At 39.4% G+C, this 13,757-nt stretch overlaps 1 protein-coding gene and 1 non-coding gene across 4 annotated transcripts in view; one reads left to right on the forward strand and one right to left on the reverse strand.

Annotated features, from left to right (window-relative positions):
• Positions 1-13,757, reverse strand: part of WDR33 (WD repeat domain 33) — a 110,517-nt gene that overhangs the window by 83,347 nt on the left and 13,413 nt on the right. The window lies entirely within an intron of this gene.
• Positions 7,506-7,612, forward strand: LOC116637944. The gene has a single exon (XR_004300566.1). It is a non-coding gene; the product is annotated as a U6 spliceosomal RNA (small nuclear RNA).

The raw sequence follows: 13,757 nt of genomic DNA on the forward strand, positions 1-13,757 counted from the left end.
TGGGGAGTCTGCTTTTCCCATTCCCTCTGCCTGCCCCCCCCATGATGCTCTCAGTCTCTCTCTCTCTCTCTCAAATAAATAAATAAAATCTTAAAGAAAGAAAGAAACAGAGAAGAAAAGAAAGAAAGAAAAAGAAAAAGAAAATTAAGAATTGGGGCGCCTGGGTGGCTCACGCCGTCGGCTCAGGTCATGATCCCAGGGTCCTGGGATTGAGCCCCACATCGGGCTCCCTGCTCAGTGGGAAGCCTGCTTCTCCCTCTCCCACGCCCCCTGCTTGTGTTCCCTCTCTCGCTGTGTATCTCTCTGTCAAATTAATAAATAAAATCTTCAATTAAAAAAAAAAAGAATTTTGTCAGGGGCGGGGCACCTGGGTGGCTCAGTCGTTGAGCGTCTGCCTTCGCCTCAGGTCATGATCCCAGGTCCTGGGATCGAGCCCCGCATCGGGCTCCGTGCTCCACAGGAAGCCTACTTCTCCCTTTCCTACTCCCCCTGCTTGTGTTCCCTCTCTCGCTGTGTGTCTCTCTCTGTCAAATAAATAAATAAAATCTTTAAAAAAAAAAAAAAAAGAATTTTGTCAGGGGCACCTGGGTGGTTCAGTCAGTTAAGTGCCTGCCTTTGGCTCAGGTCATGATTCTGGGGATCCCAGAATCGCACGGGTCCAGGATCCAGCCCCACATCACACTCCCTGCTCAGCAGGGAGCCTGCTTCTCGCTCTCCTCCCCGCTTGTGCTCTCTCGCCATCTATCTCTGTCTCTCTCAAATAAATATTTAAAAAAGAATTTTTGCCAAATGCTTATTCGTCCACATAGATGATAATATGGCTTTTCTTAGTCTATTAATATTGTAAATCAGCCTGACTTTCAAATGTAGAACACCCTGCATTCCCCAAACAAATCCCATTTGGTCATGATGTATCATCCTTTTTATATATTGTTGAATTTTAATTACTAACATTTTGTTGTGACTTTTACATCTATGTTCATGAAGGATACTGGTGTAGCTTTCTTTTCTTGTAATATCTTAATCTAGTTCTCTATCAAACCCTATATAATGAGTTGGTAAGTATTCCTTCTAATATTTCCTGAAAGAGATTGTACAGAATTGGTATTATTTCCTCCTTAAATGTTTGGTAGAATTCACCTGTGAAACAATCTGAACGGACCTCAACTTTCCTCTAACGGAAGGTTTTTAACTATGAATTCAGTTTCTTTAAAAGAAGACTATTCTGGTTATCTGTTTCTTCTTGAATGAGTTTTGGTAGTTTGTTCTTTGAAGGAACTGATCAATTTCACGAAAGTTGCCACATTTTAGCGCATAGAGTTGTTCATGTATTCTCCTACTATTATTTTAACATCTGTAAGATCTGCAGTGATAGCCCCTCTTTCAGTCCTGATATTAACTTGGGCTCCTCCCTATCCATGCCCCACCTCTTTTTGAACAGTCTTTCATCCTTCCAAGTAAAAAAATAGGTTCCACGGAAAAAGTGAATATTAACATTACAAAATTTCCTCAACGGAACTGTAATACTTCTGTAAGTCGCAAAAGTGCTTTATCCACACTTCCCACTTCATCACACACTATGCATTAGTCTGCTTGGCTTGCCATAATACACTAGCACAGACTGAGAGACTTAAACAAACACTTATTTTCTCACAGTTCTGGAGACTGAAAATTTGAGACCAGGGTGCCAGGTTCCTGGCTTACAGATAGCCACCTTCCTGGTATGTCCTCATATGGCAGAAAGAGACAACACGTTCTCTGGTGTCTCTTCTTTTAAGGGCGCATCAGGAGGCCCCTATCTTCATTCCCTCATTTAAACCTAATTATCTCCCAAAGGCCAAATCTCCAAATCCCATCGTATTGGTGGTTAGGGTTTCAACATACGAATTTTACAAAGACATGATTCAGTCCACAGGATGCTATATTTAAAAAAAAACACATGCTCAAGGGAGGTGGGAGGATGGGTGACTTAAGTGATGGGGTTTAAGGAGTACACCTGTCATGATGAGCACTGGGTGATGTATGGAGTAGCTGAAACTAATATAACACTGTACGTTAACTATACTAGAACTAAAATAAAATAAAACATATACTCAAGGGTTGACATATAATTGTTTTTAATGCTTCACCAATGACATTTCAAGAGAAACTGGCTTTTTTCTTCTCAACCACCAGTGTGAGGTGGTAGTAAACATACAATGACTATTAGTACAGTTTGGTACCACTGCCCTGAACCATGCTAAAGAGCCAGGAGTTTTATCCATTACTACTTTCACACCATAAGTACAAATGTTAACACAGTAAAAGGCCTAATAATATCTTAGTATAATTATGAAAATAGTTCTGAGGGGTGTCTGGGTGGCTCAGTCAGTTAAGCACCTCAGGTCATGATCTCGGGGTCCTGGAATCAAGCCCTGAGTCAGGCTCCAAGCTCAGCGAGAGTCTGCTTGTCCCTCTCCCTCTGCCCACCCCCCCCCCCCCCCCCCCCACACCCCCCCCAATAAAAATCTTAAAAAAAAAAAAAAAAAAAAAAGATGGGGCGCCTGGGTGGCTCAGTTGGTTAAGCGACTGCCTTCGGCTCAGGTCATGATCCTGGAGTCCCGGGATTGAGTTCCGCATCGGGCTCCCTGCTCAGCGGGGAGTCTGCTTCTCCCTCTGACCCTCCCCCCTCTCGTGCTCGCTCTCTCTATCTCATTCTCTCTCTCAAATAAATAAAATCGTTAAAAAAGAAAGAAAGAAAGAAAGAAAGTAGTTCTGACCTAAGTTTTAAAACTCACCACTGCCATACAGAGTTAAATTCAAATAACTAGCACAGAAAAAATTTTCACAAACTACGAAGTATACTAGCAATTTAAGGTATTATTACAAATTATTCAAAAGAGCTATAACCAATACTGAAAACTTGACCCATTCCTAAACTTTCCAAATTCACTTATGAAAATGACAAAAGCTTTGCTTTCAACTTATAAATATAAACCTTAGAAGGAAATGGGAAAATCTACAGAATCTAAAAAAGAATAAATAAAACTATCTTGGTTGGCTATCCTGGTTGTGATGAAACAAACAAACAAATGAATAAAGCAGGACAGTGGTGCTACAAACACACTCATGTTTGTATATGCTTATACACTTACAGAAAAATATACCAGAAACATTACCAGTGATTGTATCTCAGGAAGGGAACTAGATGACTTAATGTAAGGGTGAGAAGAAATTTAGTCAACACTTTTGAATGTCAGACCATCTCTTAAATGTATTACCCCCCCAAAATAAATGAAGTTTGTTTCCCTGGTAATAGTTAATGTTTTGGGGTACATTAAAAACTCAATTTAAAACACTGTAGGGGCACCTGGGTGGTTCAGCCAGTGAAGCGTCTGCCTTCGGCTCAGGTCATGATCCCGGAGTCCTGGGATCGAGACCCACATTGGGCTCCCTAGTCTGCGGGAAGCCTGCTTCTCCCTCTCCCACTCCCCCTGCTTGTGTTCCTGCTCTCACTGTGTCTCTGTCAAATAAATAAATAAAATCTTTTAAAAAAAATAAAAAAACAAAACACTGTAAAATTTCACCCTCTTACTCAACTTGGAAAACAGAAGCCAAAACTCAGTTTTGTTTTTAAGAATATATTTTTCTATTCCAGCATACATGTATAACCTCTCTAAAGCAATAATACGATCTCTTTTAATGACCAGATATTATTCATTTATAAATGACAAAAATATAAATTCAGTTGCTTATTCTATGTTGGATTAAGATTTCACCAAAAACCTGGGATAGTTTTAACTGGAAGCTCTGTAAGACTGAAAAACAACATGCATGCTATCCATATGATAGGTCTCTCCAAATGGAGCATTCAGTCCAATATAGTATGTTTAGAGAACTGACAGCTTCACCATTACATTATTTCAAATACACAAACAAGGCAAAAGCCTAACATCTAATCTATTTGGAACACTTTTTTCTTTAAATACTTTTAACCAAAATTAATTTTACTTTTTTAAAGATTTATTTCTTTGAGAGTAAGCGAGTGCTGGAGTGCAAGTGGGGGGAGGGGCAGAGGGAGCAGGAGACAGACTCCCTGCAGAGCAGGGAGCCTGACACAGGGCTTGATCCCAGGACCCTGAGATCATGACCTGAGCTGAAATCAAGAGTTGGACACTCAACTGACTGAGCCTCCCACCACACCCCCAAAATTAATTTTAAATGGAAAATACGACTGTCAAAAAAAACAGGTGTCCTTTCACATGTGCTTATGCAATACTGAGAGGAAAAGAGGAAAGGGATACTTAGTCTAGATTATGAGACTAAAGAGACATAACTAACCTTGATGGAACCCTGATTTTTTTTTTTAATATTTTATTTATTTGACAGAGAGAGAGAGAGAGCACAAGCAGGGGGAGCGGGAGAGGGAGAAGCAGGCTCCCCGCTAAGCAGGGAGCCCAACCTCGGGGCTTGATCCTAGTACTCTGGGATCATGACCTGAGCTGAAGGCAGACGCTTAACCAACTGAGCGACCCAGGCGCCCTGGAACCCTGATTTAAAAAAAAAAAAATTTTTTTTTAAACAAGTGTCAGCAAGGATGTGGAGAAAAGGGATACCTTGTGCACTGTTGGTGTGAATGTAAATTGGTGAAGCCACTATGGAAAACAGTATAGAGTTCCTCAAAATATTAAAAACAGTAACTACTCTATGATCCAGCAATTCTACTTCTGAGTATTTCTCTGAAAAAAACAAAACTACTAATTCAAAAAGATATGCACCCCATGTTTACAACCTCCCACGTGTCCATCAACAGATAAATGGATAAAGAAAGTGTGCATGTGTGAATTAAGCACTGCAGTATTATCTGGCCATAAAAAAGAATGAAATTTTGCCATTTTTGACAACCTTGAGGGCATTATGCTAAGTGAAATAAGTCAGACAGAGAAAAACAAATACTGTATAGGTGAAACTTATATGTGGAGTCTAAAAACAAACAAAAATAGCCACACGCATAAATTTAAGAAAACAGATTGGTGGTTGCCAGAGGGGGGGGATGGAGGTGGGAGACATGGGGGAAGGGGATCAAGAGGTACAAATTTCTAGTTATAAAATAAATAAGTCATGGGGATGTAATGGACACTGTGGTGACTCTAATTAATAAATCTGTACTGCAGGGCGCCTGGGTGGCTCAATGGGTTAAGTGTCTGCCCCAGGTTAGGCTCTCTGCTCAGCAGGGAGTCTGCTTCTCCCTCTCCCTCTGCCTACCACTCCCCCTGCTCCTACCCCTGCTCGTGCTCTCTCTCTGTCAAATAAATAAATAAAATCTTTAAAAAATAATAATACTGTAGTGCACATCTGAAAGTAGCTAAGAGAGCAGATATTAAAAGTTCTCATCACAAGAAAAAAAACTTTGTGACTATGTAAGGTGATGGCTGTTAACTAAATTTGTGGTGATCATTTTGCAATATATACAAATATCAAACCATTATGTTGTACACATGAAAATGATACATTATGTCAACTATACCTCAATTTTAAAAATATAGTGCAAAAAAAGTTATACAAAATAATTTACTGAATTTATACAGTTCAACTTGGTAAACTGGGTAAATAAAATTAGGTAAATAGAGGCGCCTGGGTGGCTCAGTCATTAAGCGTCTGCCTTCAGCTCAGGTCACGATCCCAGGGTCCTGGCATCGGGCTCCCTGCTCGGCAGGAAACCTGCTTCTCCCTCTCCCGCTCCCCCTGCTTGTGTTCCCTCTCTCGCTATCTCTCTCTCTGTGTCATAAATAAATAAAATCTTTTAAAAAAAAATTAGGTAAATAGAATTTACCTACCTATGTCAGATAAACAGAATAAGAATTAATATTAGGTAATTATTGCTAATTTTACTTTCTTATTGCTACTATGGTAGAGAAAATTTCTTTATTCCTACTGATGATGAACACTGAGGTTTTTATTTTTATTTTTTTATTATTATGTTCAATTAGCCAACACATAGTACATCATTAGTTTTTGATGTAGTGTTCAATGATTCATTAGTTGCATATAACACCCAGTGCTCATCACAACACATGCCCTCCTTAATACCCATCACCCAGTTACCCCATCCCCCACCCCCCTCCCTTCTAGAACTGAAGAGGAACTGAAATCTCTAATGAAGCTGCTGTGTGTATTTATGAATATTAATGAATAAAAACTGCTTGGACGGTTTACCTTTAAAACATGTCTCGTTGCTGGATATCTGAATTGGTTTTTTTGATTGTTGGTTTTTTTTTTAAGATTTTATTTATTTAATTTGAAAGAAAGAGCAAGCACACAAGCAGGGGGGAAGGGCAGAGGGAGGGGGAGAAGCAGACTCCCTGCTGAGCAGAGAGCCCCGATACGACGGGGCTCTATCCCAGGACCCTGGGATCATGACCTGAGCCGAAGACAGATGCTTAACCGACTGAGCCACCCAGGTGCCCCATATATTTGAAGTGTTTTAAAACATATCCTACTAAAACTCAAATCACACTGATCATCATTGTACATAAAGCTTTAAGTAAAAAGAATCTTTGCTGCCTTAGGGGGAAAAAAAAACACTTCTTCTAGGCTCTATTTTAGTTTTCTTGATTATTAATAAAAGGTTAAATACTGGGGGCACCTGGGTGGCTCAGTCGGTTAAGCATCTGCCTTCGGCTCAGGTCATGATCCCAGGGTCCTGGGATAGAGTCGGGCTACCTGCTCAGTGGGGAGCCTACTTCTACCTCTCCCTCTGCCACTCCCCCTGCTTATGCTCGCGCTCTCTCTCTCTGAAATAAATTTAAAAAATCTTTGGGGGGAAAAAGATATACAGCAAAGTTGCACCACTCTAATACTATTTGTAACACCTATTTGCAATGCCTCCACAGAACACCTAAATCTTGGGGGTAGGGGATATGGTATCACTAGAGCACAAAGAACAAGAAACTAGGAAAGCTAAGTTGGCCTCTATTTAAGGCTCTGATAACTTCCTTGCCTATGCTGGAGAAATTTTTGACACTTTGATCTCTAAAGGAAGGAATAAGATTAAGGACCACTAAGGGTGCCTGGGTGGCTCAGTCGGTTAAGCGTCTGCCTTTGACTAAGTCATGATCTCGGGGTCCTGGGATCAAACCCACATCGAGCTCCCTGCTTAATAGGGAGGCTGCTTCTCCCTCTCCCTCTGCCCCTCCCCACTGCTTGTGCGCTCTCTCTCAGATAAATAAATCTTTTTAAAAAATAAATAAATTTCAGAAAACCATTCTATGATTTAAGAGAGATCAATATAAACAAATAAAATGTTTTGTTTTGCAAAAAGTCTTTCAGTCAAGTTCACAGGCATAAGCAACCAGAGAGAAATAACTAATAACTTCTGCATATCTATAACATGAAATTTTATATAATCACTAAAAATCTTGAAATATTTTAAACTACATGATCCAATGTTAAGTGGAAAAATCAGATTGTAAACAATTAGTTACTTTAAAAGAACCGTATACTTTTGTGCAAAAGCCAAAAAATAGGTGCTTGCTTCAGCAGTACATATACTAAAACTGGAACAATACAGAGAAGATTGGCATGGTCCCTGCACAAGGATGACATGCAAATTCATGAAACGTTCCACAAAACAACAAAAAAAGCTCCCCAAAATGGAAAGGAACATTAAAAAAAAAGTAACAAAGCATGGGAGTTACAGTAATATTTGGCTGTCTTCCTTATACCTTCAGCTTTTCCAAGCTATCCACAACAGATATGGATTACTTTTATAAGAAGGTAGGAGTGATGTTTTTCTTTCTTTTTTTTTTTTTTTGTTCTTTCAGGTATTTTATTTTATTTATTTATTTATTTGACAGAGAGAGACAGCGAGAGAGGGAACACAAGCAGGGGGAGTGGGAGAGGGAGAAGCAGGCTTCCCGTGGAGCAGGGAGCCCGATGTGCGGCTCGATCCCAGGACCCTGGGATCATGACCTGAGCTGAAAGCAGACGCTCAACGACTGAGCCACCCAGGCGCCCCTGATGTTTTTCTTTTTAAAATACTCTTCTGAAATCTCCAACTTTGCCAGATACTCTCACAACCATTATTAGTAGAGTCCTATACTGATGTTCTAAATTATTTTTGTTAATTTATGCTTATTTATTATGCTCAATTTATTCAGCAGTCTTTGCACTCCCAAAATATACTATGCATAATCCTAGAAAACATGTATCTCACTGGTAAAAAGCCACATGTCTATCTTTCTGCCTAAATCACAGTTTCCATGTAAGCAAGGACTGAATGTTTTTATTTTTTCTTCAAGATTTTATTTGAAAGAGAGCATGCATGCCCGAGCGTGCGCGCATGCGCGCGGGCACACACGTGCGCAGTGGGGGAGGGGCAGGGGGAAAGGGAGAACCAGGCTCCCCGCTGGGATCAGGACCAGAGCCAAAGGAAGATGCTTAACTGAGCCACCCGGCGCCGCAGGACTGAATGTTTTTAATCTCTGTATTTCCAATGTCCTGCATGCCGCCTGGCACATATAAAAATTGTCAAAGATATACATTAAAATATATACTAACAGAAAATCACCATTGGAACACCCAATAATATTTGCTGCATACAGGTTCCACCAATGGATGCTAAAATTAGTGGACAAAAGTTTGAAAGCAGTATGTTTACATAATTTCAAAGTATCACCTCCAAGATACTTATTAGTTACAAAGGAAAAAACATTAACTATGCAGTACGGAGGATCAGCAAAGTATTTGCTCACAGAACATTAATTTTTCTGTTTGTATATTACAAGGAATGAGCTAAGAGAATTTTCACCAAATTGAAAGGGTATGTTCCAGGGGGGCCTGGATGGCTCAGTCGTTAAGCGTCTGCCTTTGGCTCAGGTCATGATCCCACCGTCCTGGGATCAAGCCCCGCATCGGGCTCCCTGCTCGGCGGGAAGCCTGCTTCTCCCTCTCCCACTCTCCCTGCTTGTGTTCCCTCTCTCGCTGTCTCTCTCGTCAAATAAATAAATAGAATCTTTAAAAAATAAATAAATAAAAATAAAAATCTTAAAAAAAAAGAAGAAGAAGAAGAAAGAAAGGGTATGTTCCAGATAGTCTAAACTTAAAATACAGAATACCTGTTGCACATACAAAATAAACCTTTTGGGGGGGTGGGGAAGACAATCCTTGAGATACACAAAGAGATAAAGTTCACTTGCCGGAATAACTGTAACAGAGACAATTAATTAATGTTAATAGCCCTCTTAACTATCCTCAAGAGACATGTCTTCTTTGTTAAGACTCTTGGACAGAGAAAGCAAATGGTGGTTTCAACTACCGCTCAACAGGTTGGCAGAGCATAGAGACTTGATCTGCTATCGAAATACTTCTCTGAGAACGTCTTAAAAAGAGTGTATGAGGATACCTGGGGGGCTCTGTCCGTTAAACTTCCGACTCTTGATTTTGGCTCAGGTCATGATCTCAGAGTTGTGAGATGAAGCCCCAGTGCTAGACTCTGTATTGGGCAGGGAGTCTGCTTGTCTCCCTCTCTCTCTGCCCCTCCCCCCATTAACACACGTGTGCGCGTGCACACGCAACACGCACGAGTCGTGAGTCTCTCTCGCGCGAGTCTCTCTCTCAAATAAATAAATCTTAAAAAAAGAAAAAAAAGAGGGGCTCCTGGGTGACTCAGTTAAGCGTCTGCTTTCGGCTCTGGTCATGATCCCAGGGTCCTCGGATCCAGCCTGGCATCAGATCCAGCCTGACTTAGGGCTCCCTGCTCAGCAGGGAGTCTGCTTCTCCTTCTGCCCCTTCCCCCTGCTTGTGCACTCTCTCTCCCTCTCAAATAAATTAAAAAAAGAAATCTTGGGGCGCCTGGGTGGCTCAGTCGGTTAAGCCGCTGCCTTCGGCTCGGGTCATGATCGAGCCCCACCTCAGGCTCCTTGCTCGGCGGAGAGCCTGCTTCTCCCTCTCCCTGCTACTCTGCCTACTTGTATTCTCTTTCGATCTCTCTGTTAAATAAATAAATAAAATCTTTAAAAAAAAAATCTTTAAAAAAGCAATTTTATTTTATAAATAAAAAATGAAAAGTGTGTGTATGAAAAATTAAAAAGCAGGATGACTGCTCTAAATAAACAAGATCAAGGAAACAACCAAATGGAACACATAAACCTTTATTATTAGGTCCTGGGGTTTGAAAACAAAATCTATCAAAGACCATTTGAATGTAGACCAGCTATTATGTAATAACAGGGAATTACAGCAAATTTTCTTAGATGTGATACTGCATGTTACTACTGCATGCTGAATGAAGTATGATGTAATGATGCCTGCAATTACTCTCAAATAGTTAAAAAATATGTATATACGTATGTATGAACGCAGAGACAGAATGTTACGGGTTTAATTACCTCCCCTCCTCAAAATCCCTATGCTGAAGTCCTAACCCTCAGTACCTTATTGGGGAATAGGGACATTGCAGATGTCGTTAGTTAAGATGAAGTCATATGGAATAGGATGAGTCTATAATTCAATAGGATTGGTGTCCCCTCATAAAAATGAGAAATTTGGACACACATAAAGAATGGAGTTACATTGGCACAAGCTAAGGAACTACCAGAAACTAGGAGAGAGGTCTGGAACAGATCCTTCCCTAACACCATCAGAGGGAACAAGGCCCTACTGACACCTTGATCTCAGTCACCTAATCTTTAGAACTGTAAGACAGTAAGTGACTACTGTTTAAGCCACTCAGTTGTGTTATGGCAGCCCTAGCAAACTAATAGAAAAACAAAATACCGTAAAATTGTAACAAATGTTGAATCTAAGAGGCAAGTATATGGTATTTATTAACTTCTTTCAACTTTTGTGTATATCTAAAATGTTTAATACCTTAGGTAATGCCTTAGAAATGTGTGAATATTCTGTTTTCCAGCAATCAACCCTTTAGTAGCCACTGATAATATTTACCTGAGTAAAAGGAACTTTATCAATATTCATAAAATAACTTGCTGGGATTTTGACTGGGCTCACACTGAATCTACAAATCAAATTGAAAAGAACTGACATCTTGACAATATTGAATCTTCCTGTCCATGCACATGGAGATATTTTTCCATTTATTTAGGTATTCTCTGATTTCCTTCAAAGAGTTTTACAGGAAACTCCAAAGAGTTTTCCTCATGTAGATCTTGTACTTTTTTTGGATTAAACCTAAGTCGTTGTGTTTTTTTTGGGGGGGGGGGGGTGCTAATATAGATGGTACTGCTTTAATTCCAGATTTGAACTGTTCACTGCTGGTATATAAGAAAGCAACTGGCTTTTGTATATTTACCTTGTATTCTGAAACCCTGCTATAATCACTTATTAGTTACAGAAGATTTTTGTTGATTCATGAAATTTTCTACATAGACAATCACATCATCTATGAACAAAAACAATTTTAGTTCTTCCTTCCCAATCTGTATATCTTTTATTTCCTTTTCTTGTATTACTGCATTCTCTAGGACTTCCAGGACAATGCTGAAAAGGAAGTGGCAAGTGTGGACATCTTTGCCTTGTTCCAGATATTAGGGTCTAATTTCTCACTATGTTTTTTAAGATTTTATTTATTTATTTGAGAGAGCAAGAAAGGGAGTGAGCATGAGCAGATGGAGGGGCAGAGAGAGAGGGACAAGCAGACTGCCCGCTGAGCAGGGAGCCAGACACAGGGCTTGATCCCAGGACTCCAAGATCATGACCTGAGCCACAGTCAGACGCTTAACCGACTGAGCCACCCAGGCACCCCATAATTTCTCACTATTAAGTGAGTGTGGGGGTTTTGTAGATGTGCCATATCAACCTGAGGAAGTCCCCCTCTATGTCTGCTTTGTTGAACATTTTTATCATGAATAGATATTGAATGTTGTCAGATGCTTTCCTGCATGTATTAATATAATGCATGATTTATTAATCCATTAACATAAATTTTCTTCATAAACTCATATGATGTAATGAAGTACATTAGTTCATTTTTGAGTAATAAACCAGGCTTGCATACCTGGAATAAACCCCACTTTGTCATAATGTATATAATTCTTTTTATTCACCATTAGATTCAACTGACTATTCTGTTGACAATGTCTGCATTTAGATTCATGAAAAATACTGATCCACAGTATTCCTCCTTATGATCTTTATGTGGTTTTGGTATTAGGGTAATGCTGGCTTCACAGAATGGATTAGGAAATATTTGCTATATGAGGTTTCTAGAGTAGTCAAATTCATAGAGACAGAAAGTAGAATGGTGCTTGTCACAGGGTGAGGGAAGAATAGGGAGTTAGTGTTTAATGGGTACAGAGTTTCAGTTAGAAAAGCTGAAAGGGTTCTGGAGATAGATGGTTCTACAACACTGTTAATGTATTTAATATCAAACAAGTGTATACTTAAAAATGTTAACTACACTGGAAGAAAAAAAAAGTTAAAATGGTCAATTTTATGTTAAGCATATTTTAACACCAAAACAAACAAACAAAACTAGACCTGGAACCCAGTAGGTACTCAGTAAGTATGTGATAATCTAGTGGCCTTATTAAATGCATACTGAAGGATTATTTTTAAAATGCTATGAGGGAATGCTATGGGAAGAAACAAGAATTAATGAATGGGGAAGCACAGATGTAAAACAGAAAAGTTTCAGGTAAATTAATTTATGCAGTGATAAAAGAAGGAATATACCAACTGGAAAAGGGGAAGAAGAGGGATTCCAAGCAAAGGAAACAGCAATAAGAGTAAAAGGTTTTTGTATTAATTGAGACACGACGGACATATAACACTGTATTCGTTTTAGGTGCACTTGAGTTTTTAAAAGTGGTTCATGGACAGGGTAAGTGTTAAGAGGGAGCAGCAGAGGAAAAAGCTGAAAACCTAAGTTCATATAGTGGAGATAGATTCTGAAATTCATGTTATGCCAACCTAGACATGCTAAAGACATGCTAAATCTATCAAATAATGCAGTGAGACTTACCTGGGGTCTATGGATACGTAAACAGGCAAAGGGATTTCAATGACACCCCCTACCTCAAGTTGCAAGAATTCTAATATGAATATTTACATTTTTTTCTGGGAAAAGAGTATACAACTTTCATCAGATACGCCATGGGGTCCAAAAAGTATAACACTAGCATTGGAGACAATGATGAATCATCCCAGAAATGTAAGTAAGGAAGTCTGAATTTTAGAAAAATAAATTATCCTATGAAAGGTAACACAGGGATAAGAGGCCAGAAAACAATTTAATCAACTATAATAATCCAGGGAAAAATGAGTATATGTTTTTACTAAAATCTTTTGCTAAATTTTTTACATTCTTCATAAATTTTTACTAAAACCTGAATTTTTTACCTATACAAAACAAGATTCTAATGAACTGCCTTTCAGGATCTACCTTACATAAGGTATTCAATGAGCTGCATAACATTTTACTATGCAAAAATATATCCCATAAAAATTATCAAAAAGGGACAAATTAGTGATTTTAAATTCCCCTCATTACTCATGCTGAAGAATGACTCCTCTAAGTGCCTGGGTGGCTCAGTCAGTTGAGCATCTGACTCTTGGTTTCAGCTCAGATCATGGTCTCAGGGTCCTAGGATCAAGCCCCACACCCGGCTGCACACTCAGCATGGAGTCTGCTTGTCCCTCTCTCCCTCTCTCTCTCCCTCTGCCCTTCCCCCATGAGCTCTCATTCTCTCTCTAAAATAAATAAATAAAATCCTAAAAAAAAAAAAACCAGAATGACTCCTCACCACTTACTGAGAAGC

Source organism: Phoca vitulina, unplaced genomic scaffold, assembly GCF_004348235.1.
Source record: "Phoca vitulina isolate PV1807 unplaced genomic scaffold, GSC_HSeal_1.0 scaffold1, whole genome shotgun sequence".
Classification (NCBI taxonomy): domain Eukaryota; kingdom Metazoa; phylum Chordata; class Mammalia; order Carnivora; family Phocidae; genus Phoca; species Phoca vitulina.